The sequence below is a fragment of the Stegostoma tigrinum genome, chromosome 1 (genome assembly GCF_030684315.1).
Source record: "Stegostoma tigrinum isolate sSteTig4 chromosome 1, sSteTig4.hap1, whole genome shotgun sequence".
In the NCBI taxonomy this organism is placed as follows: domain Eukaryota; kingdom Metazoa; phylum Chordata; class Chondrichthyes; order Orectolobiformes; family Stegostomatidae; genus Stegostoma; species Stegostoma tigrinum.
The window spans coordinates 180,518,308-180,536,449 of record NC_081354.1 but is presented as its reverse complement, the minus strand read 5'-3'; the positions used below and the strand labels follow the sequence as shown (position 1 = coordinate 180,536,449).

Genomic DNA, 18,142 nt, shown 5'->3' with positions numbered 1-18,142 from the left:
TAACATTCTGTGAAGGGTACAATTTGAAGACAGCCATTAAACACTCCTGCGCTGTTGGTAAAGAAAGAGATTTAAACTCTCACTCTGAGTGCTACCAGCCAGCCACTGACAAAAGCAACCAAGTCAAAAGAATCTGTAGCAAACTGCAAAACCAAGCATCTTAAAAGTGACTGCCAATGTCAATGTTACTGGTATCATCCACTGTAAAGGCTTTCATTACCCATATATTATCTCCGTACACAATTATAAACTATCTATTAGCTACACTTCAGAAGTGTCTCAGAAGCTGATCTGATTTCTTTTAACTTCTGTCTTTTTTTTCGACCTACTGCTTACTTTGATGTGTGTGTGTTCTGTGCGTTGTCTAATTATTTCTTCGTGCATTTAGTAACTGATGCTCTCTCTCTAAAGGACGTGTCCTTTCAGGAAAGTCTGACCAAATTGGCTTCTTTTACAGCACAAATTAATTGTGGGTCAGAGATGATGGTAGCAAATGGATCTTCTTTAAATGAACCGTATCTAACCAACCGAGAGTATGGATGAATAAAGAGGAGCCAATTCATTCCTCTTTATTCAAGACATTAATGATTTGGGGTATGCCTATCATAAACTATAGCAAATTGTGGAACACAGTCCACGGTCTGGTTGTAACAACTGGGATTAGTAGATTTCATGAACTGAATTTAAATTTGAATTGAACTTGAACCCATGTCTTTCGAGGATTAGCTCAGCAATCTTAGAAACTTCCCTCTTCCAACATCCCCCTGTCTGCACACATACACACAATCACACACACAACTATCTCATTCACCATCCTTGAGGATGCTACATGTTTTCCTCACTCACAGTCCACTGACACCCAGCTCCAATATGTGGTCAGGCCTCCCCAAGTCACCCCATCCCTGAGTCAGCGCAGGATAGCTGAAAACAATTAGAATACCAAGAACCACATTTATGTGATTATATTCAGGGGAGGCGATGACCAGGTGGTATTGTCGCTGCACAGCTAATCCAGAGACCCAGGTAGGGTTCTGGGCATCTGGGTTCACTAATATCCTTTTGGGCATCCTTACCTGGTCTGGCTTACATGTGGCTCCAGGCCCACAGCAATGTGGTTGACTACTAACTGCCCTCTGGGCAATTAGGAATGGGCAATAAATGCTGGCCCAGCTAGTGATGCCCTCATCCTGAGAATGAATAAAAGATGTAGCACCTTTCGCAGCCTTCGCACATCACACAATGAAGTGCTTTCAAAGTGCTACAATGAAGGAGAAGCAACAGCATGGGTCACTGGAAACATAACGTTAAATCTTTTCACAGATGCGACCAGGCCTGCTGAATTTCTCCAGCGGTTTCTGTTTTTCTTGGTTGAAGGCAGCAGCCGCGTTGCATATAACAAAATCCCACAAGCTGGAATGAGGTGCTGGCCTGAGATTGTCGACTGACAAATAAAAACTGGCCAGGAGAGAGGGGAGGGGAAGAACACTCCTGCCCTGCTTTACTCTCACAGGTGAGGGGCAGACACGATTTTGGGTGGGCTGTGTGCGGGGGGGGGGGGGGCGAGGGATATCCCATCTGAAATTTAGCACCTCTGGTAGCAAGTTCCAGGACAGATTGAATCCTGTGCTCAGGTTTCTGGATTGGAGGCTTTATGCACCGAAGCCTTTTATTCAGAGCTGATCAGAGAGTGCTACTAACTGAGCTGCAGCTGATGCTGGCAATAGAGCTGTCCTCTGACAGATTCAGCCCAGCTTTAAGGGGATCAGTCTCTGGACTCTTGATGTAATTTTGTGACCAACATGCTCTCTCTGGTAAGGGGGTGGGGGTGGGGGCGTTTGCGGAGGGATGGGAGAGGGGTCGGGCGGTGAGACCTTTCAGTCAACTCCAGGGCATCTGGACAGAGTATTAAACCACTGCAGATCCCCTGACTGTTGACTGACACCGGCGTGAGACGCTTAACGACAGCAATTCTGTCTTGCATTGATTTTCAGTGGGTGGATGAAGGAACAGTAATACAGACACACACACATGCACACAGCAGCAAAGCACTCCCATCAGCATGGACGAAAAGATTCATAATTACCTCACAAGTGACGTGCTTTCATCAGCAGCTGGGAATCTTGTAAAACACATTCATTCTCCTCCCCTTCAGAACTCCACTCTGCCATCTGCAGAATAGGACAGCGGTGGAGACTGCGAGCTACTGATAGCTCACACCGACAAACAAACAGATACACACACAGAACTTACACAGAGATATATTTACACAGAACTGCACGTGTAGACGCATATACACACACACACATACAAATACACAGAACTGCACACATATATAAGTACACACAGATACTGACAGAACAGCCCACATATACACACAGATAGATACAGATTTAGACATACACACACAGTTTACATTCATAAGTATACACTCACAGCATACTTATACATACATACTCACACACATACACCACAGCGCGCACACCAGAAACACACAAACACTCTGTATCTCTCAAGACTAAGTCTCGCACATGCTCCCCCAGCACGGCGTCCCTACCACGAGGAGGCTCGACTGATCACCAGTTTGGAAAATACCTCCTGTCCAAGACTCGGTGGGAATAGGAAAGAGGCGAGGAGAGGTGGTGGTGTTCGGGGGGAGGGGGGGGGGAGGGAGGGAGGGTGGGAGCAGGAAGGAGGAGGGCTCATTGGCTTCAAGATACTGTGCGAGAGAGCCACTGTGACCAATGTAAAAGGCGGATCGTCCAGAGTGCTTCAGCTGTCGTTTCTGTCTTTCATCGCGAGGGAACTTCTGGATGAGACATGTTGCCTTACTGAAGTAAGGGGAGAGACAGAGGGAGAGAGACGCACTGACAATTAAGGAAAAGCTGAGGATGTTACTGTTTCTACTCTGCAGGTAGGTGGGGCTTGATGTCCTTATCCAAAAAGGAGCAGTTGCTTTTCTGGAGAATGGAAACTTTGAGTCAGTATGTATTATTTTGCGCGCGTGTGTGTGTGTGTGTGGTACTTTATGTTTGAGATCTGCAGCGGAGCTGGAACACATTGGTGCTCCCCCGGTTCCATTAAGATTCGATAAGGGAGCGCCTTGCGTTCTGCATCCAGGGGATTTGGATTGCGAGAGCCTCTTGGATTTAGGCTGAGCTTTCAGACTGAATCCTGTCCCAGCACGGGCTACACATTTTCACAAGTACTATCTGTGTGCGCAGACGTGTGCGGGGAAAGTGTTCGTGTCTTATTGTGCCTGTGCACTGAATTTTTTGCTCTGCTCTCACTGCCCTCTCTGACTTGACAAGTGTGTTCCAGCCTTCATTGCGGCCAACAGCAGGACCTCAACATTAAAATAGTCACTTGCCACAAACTTTTTTTTCACCCTCCAACCACTTCACCCACATCCCTGAAAATGTAGTGGAAGCAGATCCCATGGTAGTAACTTTCCAAAGGGGATTGGATACACACTTGGAACAGGGAAGGACATCATTTGCAGGTCTACTGAGAAAGGACAAGCGGGCTGTTGTTGGAACTAATTTATCAGCCCGCTAAATCAAGGAGCCAGTACAGGCATAATGGGGCAAATGGCCTTCTTGAGTTCTCAATGATCTAGCAGTTAGCCGAAAGCGTCAGTCAGAAGTTCGTAGAACCGATGTTTCCGGCGCCTGTCTCAATAATACGGCCTGTAATAAAGGATGAACTTGCATTTATATAGCGCCTACCCTGACCTCAGGACATTCCCCCCAATGTACTTGATGAAGTAGATTATGGAATTTGGTCTCTGTTGTGATGCTGGAAAGGCAAAGTCAATTCAGCTATGGCCAGATCCCACAAACATTGGTGGAAAGTGTGACCACTATGTCATTGGAGTGTATCTCTGCCTGTTGGCGGAGAATGTCAGTGGAGGCGGGGGGGGGGGGGGGGGGGGGAATGCCAGTAGGAAATGTTGCAGGGAGTGTCTTGCTGTGTCAGCGAAGAATGTTGGAGGAAATGTCTCCCCATGTCAGCTGGGAGCCGTCAGCCGCCAGTGTCAATGGGCAGTGTCACCAGACAATGTGGATGCTGGGACTGTTTCCCTCATGCATGGGAAGTGTTGGTGGGGGTTGTTAGAGGTCGGGCAAGTTGCTCCCTGGATTGAGAGTCCCTGGGGATTGTGAATGAGGAATATTGATATCTATAGACAGGGAGCCTGGATGGGGAGTGTTGCTTTGTAGGTTAGCTGTGCTGGCCACTGTAAATGGGAAGTATCACGGATGAGTACTGCTCCCTGCCAGCACACAATGTTGGCAGTGTGTGCCAATTGGTCTGTCATTGGGCAGTCCCATTGTACATTGGTGGAGTGTGTTGCACCCTGTTGGTGAGGATCGTCTGTGGGGAGCATCTGTGGGCATGTCTCCTGCTCTCTGCATGAGTCAGAAATTTCAACAGGGCTAGCCTGTGCTTTTAGTTTGCACAGCCTTTGGTTGAGGCTGTTAAGCCATGGAATCAAGATCCTACTCCTCCAACCTCTTCTTCACCTCATCCGGTGGCCAGAGTGAACATTAAATAATCCTGGGCAGCTTTGTGCGATGTTAAATAAAAACTGCAAGTTTATTGAGTGAGGCATAAGCAAATATGTTTTAGTCCCACACATAGACAGACAGACAGAGAAACAGACAGACAGAGAAACACAGACATACATACACACACACACACACACACACACACATATATAGACATGCATGCGTGCGCACACACACACAATTGGATATGCACAGCTTATTCAATAAAGGAATGCCTTAAAAGGTTCTCTGTGCTTTGATATATTTCATTTGCATTACAGTCACTGCTTTTCACAAGTAATTCATATCGTGAGCTCTTTAAATTGTTTAATATGGTAAGGAATATTTAAAATTCCAGACCACACAATGTTTTCTTTCCCATCATACTTGTTAATATTCTGCTCAAATCCACATTGTGTGCGTTTCCTCCTGAGGCCCATATACATTTTTAGGAGATGGTGTTTATGGGGTTAACCATGCAGTTGGTGGTTCTTTGGTTAGCGCTTATGGAATGATTGTTGCAAAAGTTTTAGCAGAAACCCTGTGAAGAATCTGGGCAAATCTGTTTGAATCTAACTCCAGGAGTTTCCAAGGCATCACCACTCTCAGGCTAGTTTGCTGCCACACCTTCTCTCTCCCACACTTTGGTCGCTGTACGGGGTTCAGGCCCCCTGGGTCAGGGATGTCAGCTTGAACGTATCGACGTTTCTGATAAGTTGAAGGCAGCAAAAACATCAACGCTTGCAAGATCCGAGTCTGCCAAAACTAAACTGAAGCTTTGGAGGGCCATCATGGTCTGCATTATTCCAATATTACCTCTGACAGAAAGGAAAGTGTATGAACCAGAATAACAAGCTGGAGGCTTGAGAGGAGCCTGAGCACTGTCCTGGACCTGTCAGTTTGAATAGCCTGTTTCTGTGCTGTACAGTCTGCCTAGCTCCTTGGCTGTCCGAGAATTGGCACAATGCAAATGAATCCTCACACCAAAAGTAACCCGTTAGAAATCCCTCTGGATGTTCCCGCATCTTTTCCATTAATGCAATGATGGTTCACACTATACTGTATGCTGGAGCTACTGTACTGCTTTGGTTAACTAACAAGAAAGCTTGAATAGTGTTCAGGTCTGCGTCTTGTACTGCATAAATTGGCCTGTGATGCAGATTTTCAAGCAGGTTTCTCAGACTAAAGGGGTTAAACTATCCCAATTTGAGACCCAATTTAAGGTGGAAGTGAGTGGGACCAGTGGCTGGCATCATCTGAAATGGTCAAAACCGGCATCAACAGCATTTTGTTTTGTCAGGCAAGGGTTACGGAATTGGAGTGGGCTGAAGGAGTTAAGACAAAGTTTGGAAATCATGGAATTCGATGGAAATCAAGAGCTGGTATGGCCAACGTCAGTCTCTAGTAACATGAATGAACAATGTGTGTGGAGAGCTGGGGACAGGGTGGCAAGGCCACACCGCTTTTTAACAGTATGGGGCAGCCCATGCTGTCAGCACACATCTCCATGACTGTGTTGTGCATCTCTCTGCTTTTGGAAGGGATATTTAGCATGCTTTCTTTTCACAGCCTGGATTGGAAGTTCAACAGGGGCACTAGTGTCTGACGGATTGAAATCACAGACGCACAGAAGATGATGTTTGTTGTGGCAGGATTGTTCACAGTTTGTGTGTTTCCCCCTTGTGGAATGAGCTCTGTTCTTGGTAACTAGGGTGACATATTGTTAAAAGTCTTTTCTTCCTGACTGTGTGACAATTATTTCCCCAGTGGTAGGCATGTGTACGGGAGGTGACGAGCCTTAAGGAAACACTGCCTCCTGTTCTTACAGTGTGCAGTGACACTACGATTTTCTTTTCAGTTGCATCAAACCGGTATCACTGACAAACTCTCCGATAAAACACCAGTTATAGCTCAGTTAGTGACATTCTTGCCATTTCTGATCTGGGTCGTTGTGGGGTTCAGCTACTCCCGCTTTCAGCTCACATTCAGTGCAAAACTTACAAGAGTGCTGGGGATAGTAGGAGTGCAGATGCTGGAGAATCTGAGATAACAAGGTTTAGAGCTGGATGAACACAGCAGGCCAAGCAACATCAGAGGAGCAGGAAAGATGACGTTTCGGGCCTAGACCTTTCTGTTTACAAATGCAGTTGGCTCTGTGCACAAATCGACCGATTGGGATAGAGACGAGCGTGAGAGAAAGAAAAGTAAATTAAATCTGTATTTTCTAACATTGCAGAGACAGTGGTAGTTTGAGGGAAGATTTGATTGGGATGTGTAACATTGCAAGGAGGCCAGGAACTGCAGGCCCATTTCTGTTATTCAATAAGCAGGACTCACAGATGAAGATTAATTGGTAGTAATTTGGAAGGATTTGCAGAGAAGGATTTTCACATAGGGGATTTGAAATGCACTGCCTGAAAGGTGGGAGGGGTGTAGGGGAAGAGGAAGAGGCTCTTATCACATAGAAACCAAAACATGGCAATGTATTTGCAATTCCAGAATCCACAAGAGCTAAGAGCTGGAAAGTGTGGTTAGGCTGGATAGCTTCCATGGACTGGGAGAATGACTGCAAAAACATTCCCTGGTTCCTTTCTTCCATGAATGGTGAATACCTTTCAAATGAAACTAGTTTAATGACCGGAGCAAACAATTGTGAACCATCCTTTGTGCCATTGTAAGCAAATAAAATAATTATATTTGCCAAGTGCTCCTATTTTAAGTTGCAGAGTTTTGTTGTCTCATGCTGTGATGTACATTGTTGGAGGTAATTTGAACAGAGTATCAGTTATCTTTATTTGGCTGCTTGTCTGTACAGCATTTGAATTGATTTCTAAACGAAAGTGATAATCTGTGACAAATTCTGCTGATAGAAGAACCATGTTAATGTTTATATTGCAGTTACTCATCATTTGAATTGCCTCCTCACCCTAGCTTCTCTCTCTCTCTCTCCGTTTCACTTACCTCCCACTATCCCTTCCACTATTTGTTGTTATTTTTCACTGTCCCTTGATCTGTTTGTATTTTTTTCCCTTTTTCTGGTCATTCTCTTCCTGTTATTTCTCTATTTACTCTCTCTATTAGCAAGCTTATCTTGCTTTGCTCCTTGTCTCCCTCTCAATTGTCTCTTACTTTTTGATGTTCCTCCCCTCTTTGTTGCCTTGATCTGTCTGCTAGTTTCCTTGCCGCTATCTTTTAAGTTTCTCTTCGAGCTGTTTTTCTCGTGCCTATCCATCTGCTGGCTTCCTCTCCACTATGTACCTATTTTTGACACTGCCCAACCTGCCTGTTCTCCTTCCCTGCCCCAGATAATCTGTCTGCTATTTCTGTTTCCCATTCTCTGTCAAACATGCAATATTTATTGTTACATCCATTTCTCTGCAGCCTCGGTCTGCTGTTTCTCTCTCCCTCTGTCACTCTTAATTATCTCTCTGTTCTCCATTGTTGTCTGACGTCTCTCTTTTGACACAGTTATTTCTGTGCCTGCTGCCTTGCTCTGTGCGCCTATTGTCTTCCTCACTTTATTGTTCACATCTGCACCGTTATGTTACCTCTCTATTTAGTCTCTCGAAATACCTGTCTGCCTTCTCCTTTCTGCTGAAATTATCTCCGGTTATTCTCCATTGCTTTCACCCATAACTTGTTATTGAAAAGTGGGACTAGCGCAGACAGGTGCTTGATATGTGACGTAGCTCTCGATGTCTTTGAGTGAATAAAAAAGGAACGGAGATGACGTAGAGATGGTAAGAACTGCAGATGCTACAAGATCCTTAGATAACAAGGTGTGGAGCTGACGAACACAGCAGGCCAAGCAGCATCAGAGGAGCAGGAAAGCTGACATTTTGGGCCTAGACTCTTCTTCTGACCATTTTCTGAAGAAGGGTCCAGGCCCGAAACGTCAGCTTTCCTGCTCCTCTGATGCTGCTTGGACTGCTGTGTTCATCCAGCTCCACACCTTGTTATCTAAGGAGATGAAGTAGACACTTTGGCTCATTATAAGACTCTAAGACCATAAGATAAAGCAGCAGAATTAGACCATTCAACCCAACAAGTGTGCTCTGCCATTTGATCATAGCTCATCTATTTCTCAACTCCATTCTCCTGCCTTATCCATAACACCATAAGACATAGGAGTGGAAGTAAGGCCATTCGGCCCATCAAGTCCACTCTGCCATTTAAATCATGGCTGATGGGCATTTCAACTCCACTTCCCTGCACTCTCCCCGTAGCCCTTGATCCTTTCTGAAATCAAGAATTAGTCGATCTCTGCCTTGAAGGCATCTAACGTCCCGGCCTCCACTGCACTCCGTGGCAAAGAATTCCACAAGCCCACCACCCTCTGCCTTGGTCACATATGTGTCCTAAAAGAAAATCCCACTCTTTCCTGTGATATCTCTTGCAGCATTTTCTGTATCTCCTGAATTGTATATTTTTCACAACTAAGACGTCAGTATATTTATATACCAATTCCCCTGTATGTAGACTGTTGGACTTGATAAATGTGTGAATGGAAGATTAGAAAACATGTTGTTTCACACAGACAGTAGTCAGAATGTGAAATTCGCCTATGAATTGTTTTGATATCGAGCTTGTACAGTTATGACAAAAAAGGCAGAATATGAATGGAATGGGGGATGGACAAGGAATGTAGGATTGTTAGCTTGTGTGTAGAAACAGAGCAGGAGGCAGTAACAATTAAATTGCCCATCTGCATGGCTGTCACATTCCGCAAAGGTTTACAGGGGAATTTAGATGAATGTTGTTTTACTTCCTTGGTGAGGTATGGCATTTAGTGCCCGTCCCTAGCTGCTCTTAAGAAGATGGTGGTGAACCATTGCAGTTCACGTTTATAGCCACAGTGCTGTTAAGAAGGGAATTCCAAAGTTTTGACCCGGCGATGATCTGTTTCTGAGTCAGGACAGGGTGTGACTTGGAGGAGACTTTGCAGCTGTGTCTGTTGCCTTTGTTTGTCTCAGTGGTAGAGGCTATGGTTTTGGAAGGCTGTGTTAAAGGAGGCTCAATGAGTTACTGTACTGCATTGTGTAGATGATGCACACTGCTGCCACTATGTATAGGTGGTGGAGGAAATGAACACCTAACTTCATGAACGGGGTGCAGTTCAAGCGGACTGCTTTATACCCGTATGGTTTCAAGCTTCTCGAGTGTTACTGGAGCTGCATTCATCCACGCTCCTGACTTCTGCCTTGAAGATGATGGACAGGAGGCGAGTTACTAACCACAGAATTCCCAGCCACTGACCTGGTCTTGTATCTACAGTGTGTTTGGTTCTTTCAGGTTCAATGACCACATCAAGGATGTTGGCAGTGGTAGTACTGTCTATTGTTGGATTCTTACTTGTAAGAGATGGTCATTCCTTGGCAGCGCTGTGCTGTAGATATTACCAGCTGGTATGTACAATAGCACTGGGTGTTTCTGTATCTGGGGTGTCATGAATGGTGATGAACATTGCACAATCATCTAAGGAGATTTCCTCTGACCTTGTAATGAAAGTTATTGCTTGAAGCATCTGAAGATGTTTGGGCCTACGGCACTACCCTGAAAAACAAGAATTCTTCTCGGGCAATGGTAGTGTCCACACCTCTGAGCCTGGAGATTTGGTTGAAGTCCTACCTTCTCCTAACATCTCTGAACAGGTTGGTTAGAAAGTATTGACCCTGAGAAACTCCTGTATAGATGTTCTTGGACTGATATAATGGACTGATCTTTTGTGATGCGGGCTGTTGCCTCTCGCGGGGTACTTGTTTCAGGGACATGGGGTCAAATTCCACCATAGCAAATGGTGAAAGTTGAATTCAATAAAAAAATGGAAGAAAATCCATCGTAAAGGTGAGCATGTCATCGTTGTTGGTTGTCTTAAAAACCCATCTGGTTCACTAATGTCCCTTAGGGAGGGAAATCTTCCAACCTTACCTTGTCTGGCCTCTAAGTGACACCAGACTCACATCAATGTGGTTGACTCGTCTGCAATGAGGGATGGGCAATAAATGTCCATATCCCAGGAACAAGTATTAAAGAAATCCCTATGGGCGAATCCTAAGCTATTTGCTTGCACTCAGCACCAATATACAGTGGCTCATTGTCATTAGTGTGTCATTCTTAAGTGTCCCCATTCAAATGGGGCCCAATACGTTTCGGTCCTCAGATCGTATGCTATGATACGGTGATGGTACTAAGCAACATGCAACAACAACCGACAATTCTTCTTTGTGCTAGCCATGTCTCCAACAAAGTTATCCTCCTGATTCCCATTGACTCCAGTTTTACCGGAGCTTGTTGAGATCACACTTGGTCAAAGATCAAGGGCATTCATTCTCACTTCACTTTGGCAATTCAGCTCATTTATCCAGTTTTGAAGCAGGACTGTAATAAGGGCAGTACATGAGTGGACCTGCCAGAATCCAATCTGAACAAGTGGCATTTAGAGTCATAGAGCTGTACAGCGTGGAAACAGACCCTTCAGTCCAACTCATCCATGTCAACCAGATATTCTAAGTTAATCTAGTCCCATTTGCCAGCATTTGGCCCACATCCCTCTAAACTCCTCCTGTTCATTTATCTATCCAGATGCCTTTTAAATGTTGTAATTGTACCAGCCTTCACCATCTCCTCTGTAGCTCATTCCACACACGTGCCACGCTCTGCGTGATAAAGTCGCCCCTTAGATCCCTTTTAAATCTTTCCCCTCCAACCTTAAACCTATGCCCTATGGTTTTGAACTCCTGTCCCCTTCAGAAAATACCTTGTCTATTCATCATATTCATGCTCCTCATGACTTTATGAGGTCATCCCTCAGCCTCTGATGCTCCAGGGAAAATAGTACCAGCCTATTCAGCTCAAACCCTGACAACATCCTCGTAAATTTTTACAGAACCCTTTCACGTATCACAGCCTCTTAGAGCCTTACCACTGGCTGGTTCCATCAGCAAGACCAGCAAAACTGCTGACTCTGATTGACAGACAGCTGACCATCAGCAGCCTCTTAATTGGTCACTGCCATTAAAGTCCTCTCCCCACTGCTTCTATGCGGACACATGGACTCCAGGTCAGAATTTGGTTCAGGCAGTGGGACCGACTGCATGCCAGTAACATCCCAACCATAGGGTGAATTAGAGCACAGAAAGAAGCTACTTAGTCCACATGCTGTATTGATCAATAGTTATCTAACAACATAAATAACAATGCACGAATCAACTTTGCTCAGAATTAAAACCATTATACAGAAGTGCTCCAACTATACAAAAGCCTGGTTCAGCCACATCTGGAGTATTGTGTCCAGTTCTGGTCGCCTCATTACAAGAAAGATGTGGAAGCATCGGAAAAGGTGCAGAGGAGATCTACCAGGATGTTGCCTGGAATGGAGGGAAGGTCTTATGAGGAAAGTTTGAGAGAGCTAGGGCTTTTCTCTTTGGAAGAACAAAGGATGAGAGGTGACTTGATAGAGGTGTACAAAATGATCAGAGGTATCGATAGAGCGGACAGCCAGAGACTTCTTCCTCGGGTAGCTATTACGAGGGGGCATAGTTTTAAAGTGAGTGGAGGTAGGTATAGGGGAGACATCAGAGGTTGGTTCTTTACTCAGAGAGTGGTAGGGGTGTGGAGTGCATTGCCGGAGAGGGTAGTGGAGTCGACATCATTAGGGGCATTTAAGCAGCTATTAGATAAACATATGGATGATAGTATAATGTAGGGGTGGAGGTTAGATAGACCTTAGGATTAGGGTAAAAGTTCGGCCCAACCAGCCAGTGTAAGGGTCTAAGAGGTTGTGAAACTTGAAAGGGTTCTGAAAAGATTTACAAAGATGTTGTCAGGGTTTGAGCTGAATAGGCTGGTTTCTCATTCCTTGCATTGCTTACAGTTTCCAGCATAGCTGCCGATCCTTGAAAAATTCCAAGAAATGTTGTGCCCAAAATGCTTTTGTGTGATCTGAGCTCCAATGACCCACCTTTGTTGTGGGATGAAGGGCCTGTACTGTTCTATGTTCTAGGCGCCCATTTCATAGATGATGTTCCATTAGAACCAATCTGCTGATGTTTTGCTCCAAACTGGCCTCCCTGTTGCCCCATTCCTTCTCCATGACACTCTTTTTAGTGAAACCTCTTGTTCCTTTCTCTGCCACACTTGTCTGGGTTCACTCTGCATGGACAGGAAATGACCTGTCGATGCATCAAGCTTATCCAAGACTAAAATAGTTTAACCATTTTGGTTAAACACTTCTTTCCTCCCCCTAAACCTTGCAATCTATTTCCATCCCCTCATCGATTCTCATAGCCAATTTATCTCTTGGTAGGCAGAGGGGAAAAAGACATAAAAAAGCGACCAAATAAGTGTAGATAAACTCTCTCTGAACTCCTTAGATGAATCCCCAGGAAATCAGAATCCTAACCTCATCACAGCTGTACCTGCCTGAGTCAAGAATGATCATCTTCTGAGAGTAAGTCCCAGTTGCAAGCTCACTAATTCCCTTCAACTAACATCATGACAATAGGGTGTCGGACCATAATTACAGTTAACATTCTGGGCTCTTGCTGTGCATAATCTGGCTGCCACATTTCCCACTGTACAACAGCCACACTTCAAAATTAGTGCTTGTCTCCAAAGCCCATTGAGGTGCCCTATGGTCGTGAAAGGTGCTACACAAATGTTAGTTTCTCATTCCTTACATTGCTTACAATTTCCAGTATAGCAGCCGATCCTTGAAAAATTCCAAGAAACATTATGCCCAAAATGCTTTTGCGTGATCTGACCTCCAATGACCCACCTTTTTCCCACTACCATGACATTCCCCTCTGCCCAGTGCTTAGCCTCTGCAGCACCTTTAAAGTCCTCGTTCGCTGATAGCCGATTCCAGAGTACTTGAAGCGTTTTGTTGTAAAAGGTCAGTTTCATTACTGTATTCGTCTCGTATTGAAATCTGTCACCAGACTTACTCAGAACAACCCATTGAACTTCTCAGCATGAAGAGTTTGTTGAAAGGCAATTTTCTTTTGCCACATGGAATATAGAAAGTTAGCAGATGGAATGACAATGTGCAAACATCTTAGGTATTGCTTTAATGGAGGAATATTAGTGATTGTGTTACTTTGCAAGCTCAGAGAGAGTGTGGAACTTTGAGGACTGGAGGATCAGGGCTAATAGGGGAGGCGATGACCTCGTGGTATTATTACTGGATGGGTAATCCAGAGACCGAGACAGTATTCTGGGGACCTGGTTTTGAATCCCACCAAATAGATGGTGGAATTTGAATTCAATACAATTTTCCGTAATTAACAATCTAATGATGTCTGTGAATCCATTGTTGATTGTCAGGAAAAACCCATCTGGTTCGCTAATGTCCTTTAGGAAAGGAAACCGACATCCTTACCTGGTCTGGCCTGCATGGGATTCCAGACCCACAGCGATGTGGTTGACTCTTAACTGCCCCCTGGGCAATAAATGCTGCCTAGCCAGTGACACCCTCATTCCATTAATGAATAAAGGAAAAAAAAGGAGGGTAAGGCTTCTCACCACTTGGCTATTGTTTGGGATTAACTACCCATTCATTACCTACACATGAGTTTTTTTCAGTTCTGAGCATTTCCAACAAGAGATTTACAAATCTTTTATCTTGTTTACGTTCTCAGGCTGTCATAATAGCTGGCATTTGATGAGTAAATGGGGCACAACTGAAGCGATTTGCCGGTTATTGAGCAGATAAGATAGTGATGGCATGATCAATGATAAGAACATTAGAAAGTCTATCGAATGGGAAGGGGGCATCCTTACCCTCCGAGCTCAATGGCTTGTCATCAATCTGCATTATTATCAACTCTACCTCACCCATTTCATCTCCTTCACGCGTCTTCTCCAGCTATCATCTGTGCCTCACTTGGGTCACTGACTCACCTTAAAGTCAAGCCGCAGTCCCATGTGAGATTCAAGCACATGATCGAGACAGATACATGAGTGAGGGGTGCTGCAGTGTTAAAGTTGGGGCTGTTCATCAGCTTGTGATTATCTCTTTACCTGAATTAGTTTGTACAGTTTTTGACTACTTGTTACTTTAATTAGACCCCAAGCATGCGATTCTGATCCCTACTCATGTTATTCCAGGTCGAACAGCACACGACACCAGATTATAGTCCAACAGATTTATTTGAAAACATTAGCTTTTAGAGCTCTGCTCTTTTCTCAGAGAGAGTGTAGTTATTTCAGCCAATTGGTTTGTCTCTTGCACTATCTTATTTGTGATTATTTGTTATTATTTCTCTGTCTTAATTAGTTGATTCATAGGCCATCCCTTCACTTGTTATTGAGCTGTTGACACTTTACTCACACCATTTGTCACTTTTGATCACCTACAAAGACTTGTTATTCAGCCTGTCGACACTCCACTCAAACCATCTGCTGACACATTTAATTGCCTGGAAGTATCTTGCCATTATCTCTCTGCCAATATATTCTGTGCCTGTGCACCTCTCTCTGCTTTACCCAATGAAGGGGAAGCACCCTATAAGCTTCTGAATTTTAAATAAACCTGTTGGATTATAACCTGGTATTGTGACACTTCTGACTTTGTCCATCCCGGACCAACACCAGCATCTCCATATCCTGTCCATCAGAGGTAGTGCAGTCCATCACCTGAGAAATTAAACCAGGGTCCCTGACCTCTCACACGGCCTTATTTTTGAAGAAGAGAAGGTCATTTCTCGCTGGTATCCTGGCTAATTTCATTCCTGACTCAACATCATCAAAAAAAAGACTCTTGCTATTTGTGGCACAAATTTGTGCACAAATTAGATGCATCACTGTGGTTAATACACTTCAAAACATTGGCTGTGACACTATGAAGTCGAGACCGACACTAAACAATGGCAAATACTAAATAAAAACTGGAAGAACTGTGGATGCTGTAAATCAGGAACAAAAACAGAAGTTGCTGGAAAAGCCCAGAAGGCCTGGCAACATCTGTAAAAAAATCAGAGTTAACATTTCGGGCCCGGTGACCCTTAGTTCTGAGTAAAGGTCACCGGACCTGAAGCATTAACTCTGATTTTTTTTTCACTAAATAAAGGCAATTCTTTCTTGCTTTTATATCTGTTCTGTCATGATCTCTACTCCATTCACTTAATTGAAAGGAAAATTCAAAAATTCATAAGCCCAAACAGTAAGCAAATAAAATTGTACAATGGAGGGGTCGGTAGTGATAGTGTCACTGAAATCATAATCCACAGACCTGGCCTGTAGTTTAGGAGATATTGGTTCAAATCATACTACAGTAGCTGGTGGAATTCAGATTCTATTCTGAAGACTAGAATTGAAAGCTTGTTTTCACGATTTAAGGGAAATAACTGCACAGCAACTGGTGTCCCGTCACTGATTCACCCTTTATTTACTTGTGGAAAGTCCTTGACACTGATCCAGCTCCCTCAGAGCCAGTTCCAGAAATGGCAGAACATTTTTATCGGCCAGCCATAGCTCCCTGATTGGACCAGATTAGCATCTCCAAATAGGAAACTCATATTCTATAAGGTCCACCTGGCTGACCTCATTTCAATCTCTACAGTAACCATGACAACTATCATCGACTGTTTTAAAAAAAGATCCAGCTGGTTCATTCATCCTGTAGGGAAGGAAATCTTCCACCTTTACCTGGTCTGGCCCACTCCAGACCAATAGCAATGTGATCAACCCTTAACTGCCTTAAAAAGCCATTCGGTTCAAGGTCAGTTAGAGATGGACAACAAGCACTAACCTTGGCAGCAATGCTCACATTTCATGAAGTAATTTTACAAATGAGAAATATTTATCCTTTCATATGTTTTCATATTCATGCTTTACTCCAACTTAATGTCCTTTTATGTTCTGGAGTACACCATTGATGATCATGTCCCTCTCTAGCGTAAGTCCTTACATTTGGTAGGCATCCACTGAAACTCAGTGCAGACCATTTTCTTTTATCTTCATGGAAGATAATGGCCCTTCTCCATTCAGTGAGACAGACTCAGAAACAGACAGGCACACCACGGCAATATTATCTTGCATCCCATGTGTCACTCAGCAGGTCTGCCTTCACGGTGGTGTTCTCTCTGGCTTTGCTAAGACTCTTAATTTCTCAGCTTGATATTATCTGAATTCCCTAGTCTGCAAGATTCAATCTCTCTGGTGTAGACACACACACACACACACACTCTTAAGTACCACTTCTATCACATGATTAGCTGTCCATCACTTCCTGATTTTTCAACTATGGGGATAGAACATTATTTCTTCATTTTATGGCGCACAGGCAATTGGTGTAAGCAATGGTTCTGAGGTTAACACTGTCCCCTCTGCTTCTGAAAATTGTGGGATCAAGTCACACAGCAATGACTCCAGCGCACAGTTTAGGATGACCCTGAGGGAGACCTGCACTGTGTTAATACTAGACAAGTCAAAGCCAGCATGAAACCTGGATTGATAGACCTGAAATATGATTCTTTTTAACTCCAGAAGTCATTAACTGAGCACATGCTCAAGAGGCTACCATGATATTTTTAACACAAAGAATAAACACTTTATTAAATAAAAAAATGTATGAATTATGTTACTCTAGACAAAAATTCTTGAGAGTTCCTCCCCTCATCAAAGAATAAAGTACGCGCTCAGAGCAATGGTTTTAATCTTTGCATTGTACTAAATTGTAGACTACAGTGAAGACACGTGTAATACAATTCCTATTCCCTGGCAGGATCTGCACAATCCCATTGTGATTAGTTAGATTGATCCAGGAGCAGAGGAGTGAGTTGCATCATCTTCTGACACTAAAACATTGGCAAGGATATAGGGAAAGGAGAGGGCAAGTGGGACAAACAGAGTGGTTCTTGCAGAGCACCAGCATGGACATGAAGGGCTGAATCGTGTCATCCTGTCCCGTAACTGTTCTGTAATTCTATGAGGATGCCGTTGGGGACAGGCTCAGATATAGAGAGGACACTTTAGACATGAAGTCAACTTGGACTGCATCCAGAATGTGAAGGCGACCTGAGCCAAGGAGCTGGTTGACTAATGTGATAAAGTTGTTTTCTAGCCCTCATTTTCATCAATGTAAAAAGGATGTTTAATGTAATGCTGCAATGTCTTGCGCTATGTTCTCCAGTCTACATTTCATCAAGGTCATAATAGGAATGGAGAGAAGTGGCAGGATCACAATGAGGTAGAGGAGATATGTATTTTATTCTTTCAATGGATGTGGGGTGTCTCTACCTAAGTAGACATTTATTGGCCAGACTACGGCCTGTGTGTAGGTAGAAGCAAGATGGCTTCTTGAAACAAGAGGGTACAGTGTAGTTCGTAAGGGAGTGCCAGGGTTTTGGCCCAGTGACAGTGAAGGAGTGGTAATACAATTCGAAGTCAGGATGGATGGTGGCTTAGTAAGGAACAGGCAGCTGGCAGGGACATAAGGTAAGATCCCAGCAAAGAATTGGAGGTAAAGCAGAATCACACCTGAGGAGGAAATGGGAGGCACCTCATCCTGGGTTAGGGGAAGAATAAGGATACAATCCCAGCATGGAAAAAATGATGGAAAGTAATTGTGCAGGGAAGCTGCTAAGGCAAGAACTCTG

The 18,142-nt window shown here is 44.1% G+C and overlaps 2 protein-coding genes across 5 annotated transcripts in view; one reads left to right on the top strand and one right to left on the bottom strand.

The window, feature by feature from the left end:
- Positions 1 to 18,142, bottom strand: part of LOC125454992 (dedicator of cytokinesis protein 2-like) — a 1,138,509-nt gene that overhangs the window by 551,499 nt on the left and 568,868 nt on the right. The window lies entirely within an intron of this gene.
- The window catches only part of LOC125453402 (INSYN2B protein-like), a 133,485-nt gene continuing 118,045 nt past the window's right edge, over positions 2,703 to 18,142 (top strand). For both annotated transcript variants that reach the window (XM_059650440.1, XM_048532933.1), the window contains exon 1: positions 2,703 to 2,911. The gene's annotated coding sequence lies outside the window, so the exon portion shown is untranslated. The remainder of the gene's footprint in view (positions 2,912 to 18,142) is intronic.